The sequence below is a fragment of the Herpailurus yagouaroundi genome, unplaced genomic scaffold, assembly GCF_014898765.1.
Source record: "Herpailurus yagouaroundi ecotype Mexico unplaced genomic scaffold, PumYag 187, whole genome shotgun sequence".
NCBI classification, from domain to species: Eukaryota; Metazoa; Chordata; class Mammalia; order Carnivora; family Felidae; genus Herpailurus; species Herpailurus yagouaroundi.
Window position 1 is genome coordinate 33,504,009 of NW_024412418.1, and position 20,707 is coordinate 33,524,715.

Genomic DNA, 20,707 nt, shown 5'->3' on the forward strand with positions numbered 1-20,707 from the left:
TAATGCTGCAATATATCTTCTTGAATTAGTGGGTTTTTTCTCGAGTAAATACCTAGAAAAGTGATCACTCTATTTTAAAATTGTCACCCTCCAAACATTCCTAATCTCCCTAATGCCATACTATTTGTTTCTATAGCCTTTATAAACTTTTAACACACTGTATGATTTGTATATCTATTAAATTTATTTGCCATCTTTCCCTTATATTTCTTGGAATATAAGATCTACATAGCAGAGAAGTTTTGACTATTTTAGTCACTCATATTCCCCAGTGTCTTGAACAATGCCTAGAATATAGTAAGTACTCAATAGTATTTGTTGAATGCATTTATTAAAATTAAAAAGATGCAAGTGTCCATTTTTAAAGTCAAGAATCAACCCTTTTTTTCTTCACACAGGTAACTTTAATCAACCAATTTGTATACCTGCTAAGGACTTCTGTCTTCTGAATGTTAATAGGTACACATTATCCAGTTAAATGAAATCATAACACTTGACTGAATCTTAGACTATGTTGGATACAGTCTAAATGTCTTGCAACAAATGCCCTAAGCTTTTGCTGCTTGAAGTCACACTGAACTGTAGTTTTAGGGAGATTTCTGGATGAAAAATATCACCAGTGTCAATGCAAATGAACCATTTCCTCATGTAAACGTCCTTCTGGTAAGACTTTTAAGGTTTGTGTCTGACCTAGGAAAACTCAGGTTAACCTGATTATTTACTCATATTTTGGGATGATTTTACCTTATTCTGCCCCAACTGTTATTGGTCCTATTCCTGAAATTTTCTTAGGAAAGACATTTTACAAACTTCTGTTATTGCTTTCAATGTATACGGTTTATAGTTAAAGAAAATAAAACAAAACAGTTTTTAATTATAAAAACTTGGGGGAGGAAGTAGTTTTTAATTATAATCTTTATAAAATAATATATATTAATAATCTATTACATTTATATGGCATTTATAGTTTCAAAGATTTTTAATAAATATGATCTTGTTTAGTTATCTGAATGATCCTAGACATGGAGGGTGTGGCTTATTATATGTATTTAGGGACTGAGGCAGAAAACTGTTAAGAGACGGAATCTAGATCACAAATCTAGGAGTTGATAGAGGCCGTGAGAAATCCAAGTCTTTGGAGTTCTACTAGTCCAATATTATTTTTCTTTTACTTAAACCTTCTCTCCATGTCAAATAATCATTGTTCTGTTGGCCTTTCTTAATAGGTTCCATGAAAATAAAAGCAAATGATTAGAATTAAATTTTGTTTTCACTTTATTTTACCTAATGTACTATTCCACTTTTCAAGGACTTTTCTTTAGGTTTCCCTAGTTCTTTTTTCATAGTCATTATCTTTAATTTTTGTTATTTGAGCATAGTTGACAAACAATATTGCATTAATTTCAGGTATACAGCAGTGACTCAACAACTCTATACATTATGCTATGCTACACACAAATGTAGCTACCATCTGTCACCCTACAACACCATTACAAAATCATTGACTGTATTCCTTATGCTGTACCTTTTATTCCCATGACTTATTCATTCTGTAAATGGGGCCTGTATCTCCCACTCACCTTCACCCATTTTGCCTATCCCCTTGTCCCCCATAGTCATTATCTTTTTCTTTATTCTGACTACAAACATGAACTTTGGTAGCAGTTTGTGAAACCAGTGGCTGCCAGGTCCATCTAGTAGCTAGTTGTCCATTTCACATCTCTAGATGTGAGTAGGCAAGTTCTGTTCTATAGTAACAGGCACAGAGCTGATTGGTAGAGGTCCACTGAGATGGGAACAGCCTTAGAAGAAAGTGAATATAACAGGCAAAATGCATTAGCCAAAAGATTGGACAGTGAACACCACCAGGTCCATGTATGTAGAAGAGAGGCATAAAACAGGAGATTAAAGTGTTTCATAAGGTAGACAAAGAAAGAAAAGTCTGGGGCAAGTGGTAGTTAGAGGATAGATGGACTATACCAATACCTATACCTGTAAGTCACAATAAGGCCATAGACACCAAGGGTAGTTAAAGGACAGATTGCCATTTCTGAGTCAACTACAAGCGAAAGGTTACCATGATCATGTAAGGGTCATGGTCTTAGATGAATTGGTATATTTAAATACAGGAAAACAAGGTAGAATCCAAGTTATTAGAGTCAAAACAAAAGATCAAAGCAACTAGTATCAGGAGTAACTGATTTCATTCTGAGTCCGAAAGGATTGTGTTGGAGCCTCCTTTAGAGGAGGTCAGAAATGGTCTTAGAGCAGTGGCTCTCAAACTTTTAGTTTACCTAAGAATCACCTGGAGTGCTTCAGATTTCTAAGGTGGGGCCCAGGTGTCTATATTTTTAACAAGTGCCCAGATTATTCTGATGCAAGCATTTATAGATCACATTTTGAGAAAATTTCCATAAAGCCTGAGATGGTACTTATTGTAGGATAAGGGATCAAGCATTATAATTGTTGAGAGAGGAAGCAGTTAGGACCTGAAAGTTAGACCTTTTTACTAACATTTTTACTGAGAGAAAAATAGATCTCCTAGCCCAAAGCTGATGTCTATTTATCTGCATGTAAGTAAAGCAGAAAACACAGGCTTCTATGCACTGAACTGGTGTTGTTGTAAGTCTGTTATATTTCTCTCTTCATGTATCTTGTTCCTTGTCTTTATGACCTGAGTGCTTTTGTAATATCTAACATAAAGATTTATACCTTTTAGTGTATGAAAGGAAGGCTCATTGTTCTTTTGTGCCTAATCTGAACTGTCCCTCATTTTTATTTTCCATTTGTTATCTGCACAATTGAATTTCACCCTTTTCTTCCTGCTTCATAAATTGATTAGCTTGAGTTGGGCAGACTGCTGTAATGCTAAGGGTTAACCAGAAGAGAATTACAAATGAACTATCTAGAAAGTTGATTATTAATCCAGCTAGAGAAGAAATATCCTTTTACTTAGCAAGAATGAGTATCCGAAGAGCTGATAACATTGCTCAGGCCGGGAGGTGGAATATGGCAGAGCTTGGTAAGTAAAACAAAACTTGGAATTAATCTTTTCTACTCATTTTTTTTTTAAAAAGCATGTAGAATATTGATATGTTTGAACAGTTTAATATGAATTTACAAGTTGCCAGAACAAATCTGAAAAGTTCCAAATGTGTTTGTTAACGAGTTCTCTACCTAGACTATCAGTAAAAGTTAACTGAAAAGTATTTACCTAAGTAGATAAATATATTTAATTTTGAATATTTATAAAAATACATGATTAGATTTGTGATTAAGAACAAGGAAGTGGGCATGGAGGAATGACTACTAAAACAATTGGAGTCCAGACCTCAAACTGAAGAATCGAGTGACAAGCTTGTTTTTTCACATGAGCGAATTCTTAGGTATGAAAATATAATTTAAAATATAATATTCACATAAAATTCAGTGACATATTTTCCAGACTTCTAGGTAACAAAAACTGTCATAAGTTCTCTTATTTTCTGGGTCCTAGCGTGCATTTCATCGTGATGTTTCATTTAAGGTCCTTTCTAAAGACAGCTTTTATTGTATTTGTGAATTGGAAGGAAAGAGAAATGAGAGGATCTGTGCTATTTGTACAAAGAAAATTAAGTGAAAAGATAAGATTTTAATAATGTTCCTGCATCAAAGACTGCTTCTCCTGTTGTAGAAGAAATTTTGATGTTAATATGCAATTCTATAAGATTGAAGTTTGCATGAATTACTCGATATTACAAAAATGAGCCTTTTAAACATAGTATGGATGGTACTGAATATTATTGCAGCTTTAGGCAACCATAAATCATTTCAGTGTAGCATTGTATTTAGGAGAAATTAACAAACTTACTGAGCTTACCATATATTTTAATTGTGCATCATCAAATGCAGGATTTTAACCTTTTCTTTAAGGGTATTTCTTTAATGGCAATAAAAAGGCCTCAAATTAACATTTTGTTATTTAATGCTTAAATGAGCACAGAAAGAGTGTGTCTAAGATTGAATATAGATTCAATATTTGAAATATATAATATACATATATATACATGCATGTATTTGTGTGTGTGTGTTTGTGAATATATGTAGTATATGCATTCAAAACACCAGAACACTATTTGGCCATATACACTCAGCTTTTTCTTAGTTCCAACGTTCTGGACCATATTTAGGATTGAGAATATAAACCACAATAAGTGAAATAATGAAGACAATAGTTCAAATTTATTGAGCTTTTGTGTGGTAAATGCTATAATAAATGCTTTATCTCATTTAATCCTCCTATTAACTCTGTGGATGTTGGAAAGCCACAAGGATTACAGTGTATGATAAAACAAAAGAGAAGCTAATGGAAGAGCCTCTAACATCTGATGCTATAAGTCTAGAAAATAAAGGCTCAGGAAACCAAGTGTATATAAGAAGGGAGATTCTTTAATTCTGTGTGCTTGTCATTCTCAAAGTTGGAATATTTAATATGAACCTGGGGAAGAAGAGGAGAAGGAAACGAAGTGGTGAATTCTTAGCATTTGTTAATTCCTTTAAAACATTTTATTATGAAAATTACAGTCATACAAAAATGAATAAAATGTAGGTTAAAATATCTATGTATTTATAAGAAATAAAACCTTTCCAATACAGTGGAAGCCTCCTGTGAACTTTTCTCAATTTAATATCTTCCTCTCTTTGTGCCACAGGTTCACTCTTTTGAATTTGGTGTTTATCATTCCCATGTTTTTCTTTATACCTATACTTAAATTCCATGTTCATTATATAGGAGGAAAAACTCCACTTACCATTCGTTGAGATCCAAGAAAAAGATCTTTTCTTGGCTTATTATTATACTTTAGTTAAAACAAAAAATTATTATAATATTCAAAGCTCCTGCACAATCTGGCCCCTGCAAAAACCTTTGCAATGGTTCTTTCTGATTCAGCTTGCTGTTATGGTCTACACCCTCTATGTTTTTCCTGCTCCGAGGTCTTCACTGTAATGCTGTCTTCTCAACTGGAATACACTTCTTCCCACTCTATCAGAATGTGCTTCAGGTCCCTGTTTAAATGTCATTTCTTCAGGGAAGTCTTCTCTGATCCTTCCAATTCAAATCTTGTCTGCCTGCAAAGATCTTACTTCCCACTCTAGTTTATTTCAAAGCAGATATTGCAGTTTTAAATTATGTATTTATTTGTGCGATTAAAAAAAATGTCTGTCCTTCTGGACTGGTCTGTTGTGTTCTCAGACATCTACCTTAGCATTTAGCACACATGGCCTTGTACATGACAAGCATTCAATAGATATTTGCTGTTATTAAGGAGAGGAATGTAGTGAATGAGAAAGTAGAAGAAAGGGAGATTGAGAGAAAGAAGGAAACTTACATAAAAATGGAGTTTGTTGTTTAGTTTGTATATACTGTTTCGGTAAAATTATGCAACCTAATGCTAGCAAAGGGGTGAGGGAGGTGGTGGGGACCCTTTTGCTTTTTTCCATCTAGCTGCAGAACATTTGACAGCTTTCTCCATTATTGGTGCTTATTTTTCACTTTGCCTTCTCATTCTGGGAAATCTCCATTCCTGGATGCAAGAACTGAGCTTTCAAATTATGAACTTATAGAGCAGCCCCAGTGGCTATAATCTTAATGTGGAAACACTATAATGGGCTCTAAAAATCTGGAAAAATTTAGGACATACAGTTGAGAAAATATATCTGATACATTCACATAGGAAACCCCTAAGGTCACTTGTAAGAGTTACAAGGTGGGTAACTATAACTAAAATATTAAAAGTGGTGATAGTTGCTATAATATTGTTAGGCAGTCTGATTTTTAAGGAGAATATATAAAAGGTTATAAAAAATAGAAAAAAAAAAAAAAAAAGAAGCCCGTCTGAGAGGAGGGCTGGGGTTTCCAAAATATCAGAACACACTTAACGTTGTACTCTATGTAAATCTTTGCTGGCATTTGTAATTAAAGTCCAAGGCTACAAGATTATGCTGAAATGTTGTTTTTTGGTTGGTGGTGTGGGAAAAGGAGGTAAAAGAGAGGATAAAAAAAGAGAATTTAATTAAAATGTCATAGTGTTAAAAGGAGAGAATTTATGGAGTGCTTCATTTGTGGTCATGGAAGGTTCCATTATTATTAATAACATTGTACCTTACATTTTTATTATACTTTATACTTTCATGTGAACTTTTTCACATACTATCTTATACAATTCTTAGAGTAAAACTGTGGTATACTTAAAGTAGGGATCTTATTAACTTTGTTTCATGGCTAGGAAAACTGGGACAGAAATCAGATAGGAACTTGGACTAAAACTTAAAAAAAAAAATCATAGGTATAGTTTTCTAGGCCAGACTATATTTGCTCTACTTTCACCCCTCCAAAAAGATTTTGACTGGAGGGTACTTCTATAAGGACCCTCCTTAGAGGGACCAGGATCAATTAGGTGTGGATGTCCTCTATAGGTTTTCCAGACTTAAACATTTTTTTTTTCTAATTGCCTAGAGATGCAGAATAGTTAACAATCTCCAAAAAATGGAACTGAGACGGTTAAGTGCATATAACAGACACACTGCTAAGCCTATTCTAAATTAAGGCTTATGAATGAAGCTTAATGGGGCTAGTTCTTGCCTGATATCTTAGGGGTTCAAAAAGAAAGAGAAATAGGTGTGAACTTATAAAAATGAAGTACTATAATTTGGAGTGAATGAATGATAGCTCGTGTGATCAAGCAGAGGGTACAAGCTCATTGGGTGGCAACCTAAGTCACATGAACTCAGGATGAATACCTTCTGGTGCCCATTTAAAAGATTTTTTTCAAAGAAATAGTGGAAGACAATGTGTATGTTGCACATATACATGTGTGCAGGCAAGTGGAAGGATAGTTATTTGAAGACCAATGCCAGGAGTATATGTAATGATTAGCCAAGAAGGCTGTGTGCTGTGTTAGAGTAAAAGCCAAATCTTATATTTTTAAATTGGACCAATAGTCTGGTTGCAGAGAAATTCAACTTTTCACTATTTCTAGGGCAGTTGGCAGAAGCTTCTCATAGGTTAAAAGAACCAGACATATTTACCCTGAATAACATAAGTTTTAAGAGACTCCAATAGCTGCCTGAAATGGCTACAGTGCTGCATAGGGAGAGTGTATACTCTGGAGGGTCAAACCTGAGTTAGCAGTGAAAGTCACAAGGAGCCAGAGTCACAGGAGTGGCAGAAGAAACACTTTGTAACAGTTACAGTTGTCTAAAAATGGAATGGGCTTCCTTGTTGAGGTAATAAAGGCCTTGTTTCTAAAAAGGAATTGGGGAGAAAGATTCAACTGTTGAATTATACCAAGTTATTTTAGAATTGAAGTTTAGAAGATGATCTCGTCTATGTATCAACTGGCTAAGAAAAGGAGGAGAGTCAACAGCATAAGGGACAAAGACATATTCCTTGATTTTGTGAAGAAAGAATGAAGTTCATAAAGGCCAGATTTACTTTCCTCAGTCATGCTTACTTTAGTATGTGAATAAGAAAATTGGTGTATTTTTATCTGGTGGCAGCCATTTGATGCCTGAAATTACCCCAAAGAAAAACTTTAGACTTCACTTGCCATCCCCAAACCTCAGAAAAATTGACATAAGAGAATGGGAGTGTATTATGAGGGGGAAAAAGATAAATCAGTTTGTTTCTTCATTGGTTCCAGATCTGGAGAAAAAGAATTTAATCTCGAGGAGAACAGATTTAAAAATAACACTAAATTCATTTACTTATACTTAAAAGGCTCCTGAGCTTCTGGTACACTGACAAGATAAAGGATCATGTTTTTAAGCATCTCAGAGATTTTCTGTTATTTCAATTTCTCCTTAGTGAGGTTTTACATTCTTATTAAAAAAATTAAAAATATTTTAAAATTATACAAGTAAAACATGAATACTTTCTTATTGTGGAATAGTGCCTGGCATACAGCAGGAAATTATTAAATATTCAATAAATAATTATTGGCAAGAAAAATGTAAAGGAAATTTTCCTTAATGTCTCTCCCCACCCTAAGTTCTATTTCTCTTCCCAAACATCATTGCTCTCCTTAATTTGGTTTGTATTCTTCCAGACCTCTTTCTATATGATCACATACAACTATACACAATTACATAGAAGTATTCAGTTTTATTTTGTGTGAAGTAATACTTCTCCCTTTTACACATATTATATTTTACATATCCTTTTTTCATTAAAATTACAACTTAGACCTCTGTCAATTTATATAGCTTTACCTTATTTTCTTCTATGTAGTATATTATACTATGTTATATTGTTATATTGACAGACATCTGAGTTAGTTCCAATTTAAATATTCTCAGTTGAAATTTTAGGTATTTAAAACTTAGAGGATGGCAAAACTTGACTGTGTTCTTAAATATGTAAATGGGAATAGAAAATTTCTGTTTGGTAGGGTTTTGAGAATTAAAGACATTGTAGGCAGAAGTATTCTGAATATGCAAAGGCATGGAGGAGTGATTAAATGGTGTCATTTCATCATTCTTTAATGCAATACAAGAAGTTTTTATTATCAGGATATTTGGTAGTGAGAAAAGGGCACTTAATTAACCCATTTAAAATTGAGTGGGAGTTACAACTATAAACTCTGGATAAAACTCAAAAAACAACTATCTGAAGATACTGGAGAGCAACCAAAACAAGCTAAATCTTGAGGCGAGATAGCATTTGGAAGAAAGGAGGAAGGATTATGGGGTAAGGTGGTCATTTTTAAGGTTTCCAGCATGAAGGTAGGCCCTTGTCTGTGCCAGGCTAATAAAACTCCAATAGAAAAATCAAGAGTCTTTTTGGCCTGGAGAACCAGAACAGACTTTGGGGCAACCACAGCTACTGAGAAGTGAGGAGGTAATTCTGGAAAAGAAGGAGCCACAGAAAGGGAACCCCAAATTCTATGTATAAACTTTGCCCCAGTGTCTGATCCCCAAACAATGCATGCACATGACAGGCTTTAAGAAGCCCAGGTAAGCCTAAAAGAACTAAACAGATATTTGAGCTGTTTCCCACTGCAGTAAGATGGAATATGCAATTTGGGTCTAAGCAAGTAAGCTTCTTGCTAAAACAAACTCAAGTGACACTCTTTAGAGAATTATAAAATAATCTGGTTTCCATGACATAATGGTTATGGTATATAAGATATAATACAAAATTACTCAGCACATGAAGAATCAGAGAAGTGTGGAAAAAAATAGGGCATTTTATCAGAGAGAGAGAGAGAAATTACAAAAAGAACCAAATAGGAACTTAAAACTGAAAAATATAGTATCTGTAATAAGAAAATAACTTGATGGGCCAGTCAGTAAAGATCACAGAGGAAAAAGTCAGTGAAATTGAAAATACATCAACAGAAATTATTCAATTCAAAGAACATAAAAAAATTGGAAATGAAATTAATACAAGATTAGGGATATGTGGGACAATATTATAAGATCTAACATATATAAGTCCCAGGAAAAAAGGAGAGCAATATCAGGGCAGAAAAAAACACTTGAAGAAATACTTGCCCAAATTTCCCAAATTTGTTGAAAGATATAAATTTACAGATTTAAGAAGTTGGTGAACCCCAAGCAGGAGAAATGCAAGGAAAAGTGCACCTAGGCACTTTATAATAAACTACCAAAAACAAGAAAAATTTATAGGTAAAGTTTATTTATTTAGTTTTTTGTAAGGAGTAAAAAAAAAAAAATAGAACACAGCTCATGAATAGCAGGAATGAAAGAAGAATTATCACTACAAAATTATAGAGATTAAATACAATAAAGAAATGTTATGAAAATCTTTATGCCTAAAGAATTTTAGTGCTTAGGGGCGCCTGGGTGGCGCAGTCGGTTGAGCGTCCAACTTCAGCCAGGTCACAATCTCGCGGTCCATTAGTTCGAGCCCCACATCAGGCTCTGGGCTGATGGCTCAGAGCCTGGAGCCTGTTTCCGATTCTGTGTCTCCCTCTCTCTATGCCCCTCCCCCGTTCATGCTCTGTCTCTCTCTGTCCCAAAAATAAATAAACGTTGAAAAAAAAATTAAAAAAAAAAAGAATTTTAGTGCTTAGATGAAATGGATAATGCCTTGAAAAATACAACCTATTAAAACTGACACAAGATGAAACAGAAAACATAAATAGCATCTTAGCTATAAAATAAATTGAAATTTTTAATTAAAAAAATAGAACTTTCTATTGAAAACTACAGACCCAAATTGTTTCACTGGTGAATTGTATCAAACATTTAAGAAATAATGCCAATCTTACATGAACTTTTTTAAAAAAATGGAGGAAGGGAGAACAATTCCTACCTCATGAGGACAGCATAATCCAATTACTAAACCTAAAAAATATAATAAAAAAGGAAAATTTTAGATTTATATTCTTCATGGTCATAGATGCAAAAAAATTTTAATGAAACATCAACAAATTAAATCCAGAAATATAAAAAGTGAATAGTATATCATGATCAAGTAGGGTTTAGCCCAGGAATGCAAGGTTGAGTTAACTTTTAGAAAATCTTACCATATTAACATAATAGATGAGAAATAGAATATGATCACTTCAATAAATATAGAAAAAATACTTGACAATACCCATTCATAATTAAAAACTCTCAGCAAACTAGTAATAGAAAGTAACTTCCTAAATTTGAAAAATGCATCTTTGAAAAACTTAAACCTAACAAACATCATATCTAGTAGTGAAATACTTAATGCTTTTTTTTTTCCATGATAGAGAGTGAGATAATTAAAGCCCATGCTCTTTCATCCTGTTTGGCATTGTGTCAGAGGTCCTAACCATTGTAATGAGGCAAGGAAATGAAACAGTATAAAAATATGAAAGGAAAAAAGTAGAACTGTCTCTAATATGCACCTTTGGCAAGGTCACATAATACAAGGTCTTTTATATTTTAGTATACTAAGTGGATGGAGATAAAAATTTCAAGGTAAACAATGGGAAGAATGATTTTATTTTGACTCAATTTAAAAAATTAAAACTATAATTAATAAAAATAAGTATATAATTGGCAGCATTTTATTTGTAATTCTAAATGTGCATTAATTCTTAGAAGAAGGAATTAATTGCATGTTTAAAAAAAATTTTTTTTAAGTTTATATTTATTTTGGGGGGGGAGGGGCAAAGAGAGAGAGAGATACACACAGAATACAAAGCAGGATCCAGGTTCTGAGCTGTCAACACAGAGCCCAATGCAGAGCTTGAACCCTGAACTGTGAGATCATGACCTGAGCCAAAGTCTGACGCTTAACTGACTGAACCACCCAGGCACCCCAACTGCATGTTTTTTAAGAGTAATTTTTCACATCAGATATTGTGATAGCACCATCACTTTTAATATTGTGGTACCATTATAACAAGTGGGGGTTATTTTTGCAAAGAAAATTTCCTAAGGACTTTGCTTTATCTTTTTATTTGTTATATTATTTTTAAATGTTTATTTATTTTGAGAGAGAGAGAGAGCAGGGGAGGTAGAGAGAGAGAGAGAGAGAGAGAGAGAGAGAGAGAGAGAGGAAGAGAGAGAATACCAAGCAGGCTCCATGCTGTCAGTGCAGAGCCTGACATGGGGCCCGATCTAACAAACCATGAGATCATGACCTGAGCCAAAATCAAGAGTCAGACAGACACTAAACCGACTGAACCATTCAGGCTCCCCTGCTTTATTTTTTTTTATTCAATTCATTATCTTTGAATAATCTACCATATCAACTGTTGTACCTGCCAATTTTTGGCTCTTTGGTTTCTATACAGTCTCATTGCAAAGTCTTGATTTGTTAATTTTTTCTGTTCTCCAACGCTGTATTTCTTCTCTGATGAACATCTTTGCAAGATTTGCAGTTTCACTTTGCAGTCACTACATATTTTTATTTTGAATATTATTTACATTATTCCACAATGAAATATTCATCTGTCGGCCAGCCTGATTCTCAAACTTAACTGAAAACAATTGGCAATTTCTAAAAGTATTCCTATTCTTGGGCTGCACTTAAACCAATTAAATTAATCTTAGGGAATGGGACCTAGAAATCACTATTTTTTAAAGGCTGCATGTGTTTTCAATGTGCAGACACATTTGAAACAACTGAGCACACATTATCAAAGATAATGAAGAAACTGACCCAAATGGGTGAGATACATGTTAAATAAATTTGTGAGGGATGTTTGAGTGAAGATTAATTTTATAAATATTAAGTCATTGATAGTCATTAGAGAGCGTTTTTATTTTTGGTGTCTTTTACTTCCTGTATAATTTATATTTATTGAATGCCAAGTATGTTTGGGCTAGGAATACAGTGGTGAATTAAAATGTATGTTATTCATTTCTCTAAACATTGACAGTCCAAGGAAGAGGAAACATTAAGTAAATATTTAACTATAAGATAATAAATATCATGAAGGGAAAAGGAGACCTAAACTGGTTTGTGATCAAGGATGGTGACTATGTATTAGTGATTAGTGATTAATACCAAGACCTAAAAGATGAGTAGAAATAATTTGGTGAAGAGGAGAGATAACAGGGAACAGAATTTTTTGAGGACCATAAAATGAGAAAAATCTTGTAAGCTTTGGGAACAGAAATCGGGCAAAGATGACTAAAGAACAATCAACAGAGAATAAAGATCAAGTCTTAAGTCTAAAGTTATTAAGCGTATTTGACTGTCAGAAGATGAGATTAGAAAGATGCTTTGGAATTAGATGTTAATAGGAATTTGGAATTTCTTCTGTAGGTTATGAGGAAATTACAAAGTAGATTATTTTCTTCCAAGATTTTATTTAAATTCAAGTTAGTTAACATACAACATATAGTATAGTGTTTGTTTCAGGAGTAGAATTTAGTGATTCATCACTTACATATAACACCCAGTGCTCATCACAACAAGTGTCCTCCTTTATGCTCATCACCCATTTAGCCCAACCCCCTCCTCCCCTCCAGCAACCCTCTGTTCTCTATAGTTAAGAGTTTCTTATTGTTTGCCTCCCTCTCTGTTTTTCTCTTATTTTTCCTTTCCTTCCCCTATTTTCATCTGTTTTGTTTCTTAAATTCCACATATGTGTGAAATCGTAGTGTCTTTCTCTGACTGACTTATTTCACTTAGCATAATACACTCTAGCTCCATCCACATCACTGCAAATGGCAAGATTTCATTCTTTTTGATGGCTGAGTAATATTCCATTGTATACATATACCATAGCTTCTTCATCCATTCATCAGTTGATGGGAATTTGGGCTCTTTTTATAATTTGGCTCTTGTTGATAATGCTGCTATAAACATTGAGGGGTATGTGCCCCTTTGAATCAGTATTTTTGTATCTTTTAGTTAAATACCTAGTAGTGCAATTGCTGGGTCCTAGGCTAGTTCTATTTTTTAATTTTTTGAGGAAACTCCATACTGTTTTCCAGAGTGGCTGCACCAGTTTTTATTCCCATCAGCAGTGTAAGAGGGTTCCCCTCTCTCTGCATCCTTGCCAACATCTGTTGTTTCCTGAGTTGTTAATTTTTTGCCATTCTGACAGGTGTGAAGTGATATCTCACTGTGATTTTGATTTGTATTTCCCTGATGATGAGTGATGTTGAGCACTTTTTTCATGTGTCTGTCAGCCATTTGTAGGTCTTCTTTGGAAAAATGTCTGTTTATGTCTTCTACCCCTTTCTTAACTGGATTATTTGTTTTCTGGGTGTTGAATTTGGTAAGTTCTGTATAGATTGGAAATAACAAAGGTTTTTAAGCCGGAGAGTGACATGATCAGATTTAATGTCTTGGGACTATAATTCAGGTAGAAAAAAAAAATCTCATAGAAGATCCCAATGTGGCATCTTCAACTTAGAATTTGAAAAGTAAACTTTTCTATGTTTTGCTTTTCCTGCATTGCATTAAAATTATTAAAGTAGAATGGATTTTTGCCTCCAACTATCATTATTGCCCTATTCCCCAAGCTAAATGCAAAACCACATGTATGAGAACAAAAAAAAATCTCCACCATCATTCCTTAAGAGCTAAATGTATAGCAATATAAGCAGAGTCTTCCTATGAGTTTTTGAGTTTGCCAAAGATAGCTTTGAAATAAGGTCAGGAGCTTGAGAGCTGCATACTGAAGGGACTGATCCCAGAGAACAATATGGCTCCAGACACCACACATCTCTGAAGATGTTGAAGTGGCCTAATGTGGTTACTTTGACAGCAGCAAACATGAAACAGTCCTTTTAGTTTGAATGACTAATAGCTAGTATGATAGTAAGTGGGAGAGAAAAAAATTCAAAATTTTAATTAAATGATGTTCTACATACTTTTCTCCTTTGGACTCATTTCAGTCACATGCTAAAGCAGTTGCCTGAGATTTCCACAGCATTAGTTAATTCAAAGGAGCAGAAAATGAATCAGTACCAGAAACTTATTTATTATGCCCTTCTTTCCTTTAAGCACCATGATAAAGTCAGTATCTCTTGTGATCACAGGAGTTTGCATTTCTAAGACTTGGGTGTATCCAATTTAAAAGTTGATTAACATATATCCAAACATAATAATAAAGTTATTTGTTTTATTTTTCTTTACCTCTCTGTTTACTGAAAGTAACCAGTGATGGAAATATTTAATATTATATTTACTTGTATATTTAAGTGATAGAAATAAGACATGAAAATACTGACACTACTGAGAGAAAGCTTTTTTGTGTGTTTTCAAACAAAACAATTTACACGTATGATTTAGACCTACCCTCCTTTATTACAAAATATGAATGCCTCTTGTATTAATAGTGTCCATTGCCTATAGCCCACCGAAAATTGGAGTCCAAGAAATGAAATAGTCACAGCTGAATCAGATCAAGCACCAATTAGATCTGGAGATACCAAGTTTTAGGTGAAATTATGGAAAGAGTTAACTGAATATTAATTGGAAGTGGGGAAGCACATAATGAAATCCCAGTCCTGATTTTGCTATAGATTAACTGTGCAACTGTGTTTCATTTAGTCCATCTCAGATCTGTATTAGCACTCTACTATTATTGAGTTATTACTGCTGCTAATAAGACCAATACAAGTAATTGAGAGTTTCCAGTGTCCCAGTGCTTTGGTCCTATTTGTTCTACTTTTCTCTTTCTAAAGCTCTAGTTAGGGGAAAAAACAGTAAAGTGATATATATTTCTGGAGAAGAAGCACTTTTTCTACATAAAACAGTCCTCCAAAATCTGCTATACAGCTTTCTGGCATGTTTTCTGCTAGTTGTATGTGGTGTTCAGTGGGACAGTTCCAAAGAGATATACACTGTAGATCAGAAAGAAAAAATTTGCCATAGGTTCATTCTGATAATTTAATTTGCTTTTTGTGCTGCTTGCGACCTTTTCTTTCTTTCTTTTCAGCTATGCAGAGTCTGTGACTACTAGTAATAGCTAAATTTGCCCAGAGGATTCTAATTTCTATTTCAGAAGGTAAAAAAGTGCATTTCACTTTTGAGTATGCTTCTTGAAAATTTTCCCCTTTATCAGTTTATTTTGTTCTTTTCCTAGAGTTGTTTAAACATTTTTTTAACCTAAAAATGAGGGTGTGTCAGAATTGTTGCAAGCAACGATAGAGGTAATCATATGTGGTTCTTGTTATAAGCTTTGTGTTGATATTGACTGCTATTTAAAATAGTACCTCTAAGATGAATCTTTTAGCATTTTTCTTTTTCAAGTGAGCTTATTCTCAACATTTAATCGTTTTTCACACCAGTCATATTCTTGTAATACCGTTAATGTCCTAGGATCAATGTAAGGTATTTGAACAAGGGGCTCAATATAGTATGAGTTATTTCCTCTATTACACATTCGTATATTTCTTAGATTTCTAAAGACTGTCTCTTTAAGCAACCAACATTAATTTTACAATTTACTTGTATGTTCTGATTTCCTAAATAGTTTATTGTTTAGAAAATATAGAAACATTAATGAAGAATATGTTTAAAATCACCATTACCAGAGATAGAGCGCCTGGTAAAATTTTGGTATAATGTATATATAGTTGAGGTTATATCATATCTAGTTTTGAGTTATAATTTTTAAGTTGAATTTCTTAACAGCTTGTTTTGATGGCTCAGAGTTATCATTATGAACATCTGATTCCTGAGCTACTCCTTGAGTTGAGGGTTTGTTAAGGCTACTTATCTCTATATTGAGTGGCCCCTAAAGTGCTGTACTTCTTTGAGTTCTTGTGTCTGCATTTTGGGTTTCCTGCCTTTGACTTTGTTTCCAGACTGTAAGTTGTCATTTCTCTGTAATTGACGTATTTGCCTCCAGTAATACTACCTCTCCTTCTATACTCCTACAAGCTGCTATTTCTATTCAGCTCTGGGCTGATAAGAAGAGAGAGAAAATTAACATTTTATAGAGTTATTTTTTGTTATACAGCACTTCGTGCAGATGCTTTCACATGAATTATTGCTATTTATCACAAGTTTTTACATTATTCTTGGTTTGGGGCACCTGGGTGGCTCAGTAGGTTCAGTGTTCGACTCTTGATTTTGATTCAGGTCATGATCTCACGGTTTGTGAGATCAAGCCTGGTGCCGGGCTCTGTGCTGACAATGAGGAGCCTGCTTGGGATTCTCTCTCTCTCTCTCTCTCTCTCTCTCTCAAGCTCTCAAAATAAATAAATAAGCATTAAAAATTGTTATTGGTTCAATGTTTATTTATATAACAAAGAGTCATTTATTGAGCACTTACTACCTGCCAGACTCTGCGCTAAGAACTTTATATATACCATGTCAGTTGAGTTTATTCCTGCAGTATTCCAGAGAGGTGGACTATTTTACAGAAAAAATACCTAGTGTCAGAGAAGTTAAGTAACTTGCCCAAGATCATACTACTAGTAAGTAGTAAAGTCAGGATTTGAAGACGTGCCCCTGAAATAATTAAAAGTGCTATAATTATGTCTGAAGTAAGACTCAATAGATTCTGAGCTCAGGCTCCTTTAAATAAGTAAATAAGCTGTAGTGTATTACCTTGAGACATCTGTTTTGGGTTTTGCTTAGTTTATAATTCTCCTCATTGCTCTATAATAGGGATGTTGCTGTACAAGGGATCTATTGAGCAATGTAGTGATTCAAGTGTGGAAAAGTGTCTAAACAATTCAATATTCAAGCCAAATTAATCCTAACAGAACGAAGTTAACAAATATCTACCAAGGAAGGGACAATTCTTATGATTGTTAAGTAAGGCTGTTTTTCATAATTCATAGAATCAAGAGTGTATTCTTTGCTAGATTTCCTCTATCAAAAGTACTGATTTATGAAATTACATAAGAGTTAATTTAGCAATTAGCCAAAGCACCATTGTATTGATTGTCCATATCTATACTTCTTGGGGAAATAGGTTTTAATCTCAATGTGTGTGTATGTGTGTGTGTGTGTGTGTGTGTGTGTGTGTGTGTGTGTATGTGTATATATATATATATGTGTATATATATATATATATATATACATATATATATATTTAAATTACACATGAACTGAAGGGGTAATTTCAAGAAGCAGAAAACCTCAATTAGAACTTTTAATGGTAGTTAAGAGGTTAAGTGGTGGTTAATAACTTGGTCTTTAAAGTTTATCTGCCTAGTATAATCTTTTTAAAATTTTTTTTCAACGTTTTTATTTATTTTTGGGACAGAGAGAGACAGAGCATGAATGGGGGAGGGGCAGAGAGAGAGGGAGACACAGAATCGGAAACAGGCTCCAGGCTCCGAGCCATCAGCCCAGAGCCTGACGCGGGGCTCGAACTCACGGACCGCGAGATCGTGAGATCGTGACCTGGCTGAAGTCGGACGCTTAACCGACTGCACCACCCAGGCGCCCCATATCTGCCTAGTATAATCTTGCACAAGTTAATTTCTCTGTGCCTAGTTTCTCATATGTAAATTGGGGATAGTGATAATAATTCATAATAATACTCATATTTGGGTTGTTTATTTTAGGACTAAATAGGTTAATATATGTCAAGCAATTAGAATCATGCTTATTGCATAAGTGCTTTACAAGTGTTAGCTATTGTTACTTTAATTTAAATTTTTAACCATTTTCCAAATCTTAGAGTTCTGTAAAAACTGCTAATAATCTTAAGTCTTTGCTTATCAAAATGTTTTATTTTTCACTTTACAAATAACCTAATAATGTTTTCTATCATTCCCTTTCTCCTTCCTTAAGACTTTCCCTGAACTTGATAATGACCTTCTGATGAACTCTGTGACTTCATTTTAGATCCATTTTTTGGACCTAAGCATCAAAACATCTAAAGTTGCTGTATTTTATTTAGAATGGATACAAACTTCATGTGAGGTATCCAATATAGCATCTCTTTACCTTCAGAAAATTTTACTCCAAGTTGTGAAGTTTTCTCTGCTTTGAAAATATGATACATTGGGCAAATAGGGTAACATTGCAGTTCAGCTGCCGACTTGAGGGTTGAATGTGCGTTAGTATCCAATAACGAGAGGACTCCTTGTTTATTTGCTATTTTATTAAAAAAAAAAGTTGCAAATGGCGATTTACTCTTCTACCCAACCCACCCACCCCTGCTACGGTGTGCATGTGCATGAGAAAGATAAAAGCCATGTTTTCTTCGTGGAAGGGTGTGGAGGTAGAGGATGATTTCAAATTAGAAATAATGACAGTAATTGAGGCTTCCAATGAAGATACTGTGGCCACCAAAGGACAGAGGGGAGACACTAACTTCTGAAGCTGAGGTATTTGATTAAACATGTAGATTGTTCTTTATGTGTTTAGGTGCCAAGTATGTTGTTATTTAAGAGCTGAAGACTGTGTTTGAGAAAGGTGTTTATTGGATGGCTTAATGATGGTTTGGAGGGAAGCAGCCCTGAAATATCTAGAAAACCTGCAATAAGTAAAAAATAACATTTTGATAGGCAAAGACTTTTGCTTTTCTTTTATAATAATTAACTGTGAGACTTAGCTTATTGTAATGGTCATTTATTATTTTGGATAATTAACACTGGCTTAGAGAAAAAAATACCAGACTTTGATTAGAATGCCTAATGCTTTTCTTATTACCTTAAAAAATTTTGTTCTGTTTTGTTTTAAAAAACAGCTTACAACTTTGTTATCCTCAGGTGATTTTATTTCTCAATATTTATTTTGAAAAGTCTGGCATTGTGCCTGTGTGTGCCTCTGTGTGTGTTTGTATGTATGTGTGTATTTGGATTGGAGGAGGAGATGAGAGAAGGTGAAATTTGAAGGGAATGGAAAGTCAGTGAAAGTTAGTGTAAAGGATTGGAGATCTTTGTACTCAAAAATAAAACATTTAAAGCATCTTTTCTCTCTTAGAGGGAAAAATGAAACTGACCATATTATGCATATTTCCATGAAGAATGTGTATAAATCTCATATGCAAAATTATAAGAAGAAGCAAACTATCTAAGAGAGGGAAGAAAACATATATGACTTAAAAAATTGTAGCAGAGGTAAAGAGAGACTTTTTTTGAATATATTTTTAAACACAGTGTCCAATTTGGATAAAGCGTTAACAGAGCAGGCCAGCCCATTTATAGATTACAACACTTTAATTTTCTCAATGTTACAAAGTGTTGATTTTGATAAAGAATTTGTTGATGCTATATCAGCTTTTCCATGTGGGGAAGTGCTACTGGTTGATTAGTTAGACTTGAGGCTCAGCCAAAATTCAGAAGTTTGGTCCCCAGTTTTTCTGGCCTTCTGAATAAGAAAAAAGCTACTATGTTTTCCTGAGCCTTGATTCCCTATGAAGGAAATTCTTCATTATTAAGGATGTCAGTTCTTTTCTCTTCATCTTCTTCCTTTCTTTCTTTAAAAAAAATTATCTTTTTGTCTCTTGTTATTACCATCTTCATCTATCTTTAATTAGGTAGATGCTAATTTTGGAGGTACTCCAGGGTTTATATTAGCTTAGTCATATGAAAATTTTTTACATTTGTATCAACCTTTTTTTTTTTTTACTGTAATTTTCAAGCCAAAGACTCAATTTTTTTTTTTTTAACTAGAAGTTTAAAGCTGAGGAGTCTAAACCTTGGTGAAACTAATTGAGTTGCTCAAGATCACACAGTCAAAAATCCAAGTATTCAGGAATCTGGGCAAGGACGTTTGTTAATACCACACTGTCAAATAATTGACCCTTATGCTTTTTTTTTTTTTTTGTCTTGCCTTATTGATGACCAGTGTCTGCATATTTGTTTTTAATATTCTGCTTAACCATTTGCAATTATCTTATTTTACTATGTCTACCTATCTATCAGTAGGTGGACACATATCAAGGAGATTTGCCTGATTGCTTTGTAGGGCTCATTTGCAGCTCAATATAGTACATTTACGAGATTTTATAATTTGAAGTAAAATTTCTGATTGCATAAAATATCCTAATATATTTATGAGATTTGCTTTTAGTAGAAAAACTGTCATATCTTTTTGTGTCTGTTTTGACAATAAGAAGGCAGTATGTTATTTTTCGCTTTTCCAGAAATTATAGGCTCATTAAACAATTAGAATGGGGAAAAGGGTAAAATATAGTCTCCCTGACTGCTTTTTTTTTTTTTTCTGATTAAAAAACCTAACAGTGGTTATTGGAGAAAATTTGGAAAATATACAAAGAAAATTCCATAATGACATCTAGAGATATCTCAAAATGCTTAAACTGATTATATCCTTGAAATTTATTTACTTAGA

At 33.7% G+C, this 20,707-nt stretch overlaps 1 protein-coding gene across 6 annotated transcripts in view; it reads left to right on the top strand.

The window, feature by feature from the left end:
* Positions 1 to 20,707, top strand: part of SOX6 (SRY-box transcription factor 6) — a 626,712-nt gene that overhangs the window by 199,716 nt on the left and 406,289 nt on the right. Inside the window, exon 1 of one of the 6 annotated variants that reach the window (XM_040495730.1) lies at positions 2,863 to 3,022. The exons of the other annotated variants lie outside the window; for them this stretch is intronic. The gene's annotated coding sequence lies outside the window, so the exon portion shown is untranslated. Of the gene's footprint in view, positions 1 to 2,862; positions 3,023 to 20,707 lie in introns of those variants that run through there. 6 annotated transcript variants of the gene reach the window in all.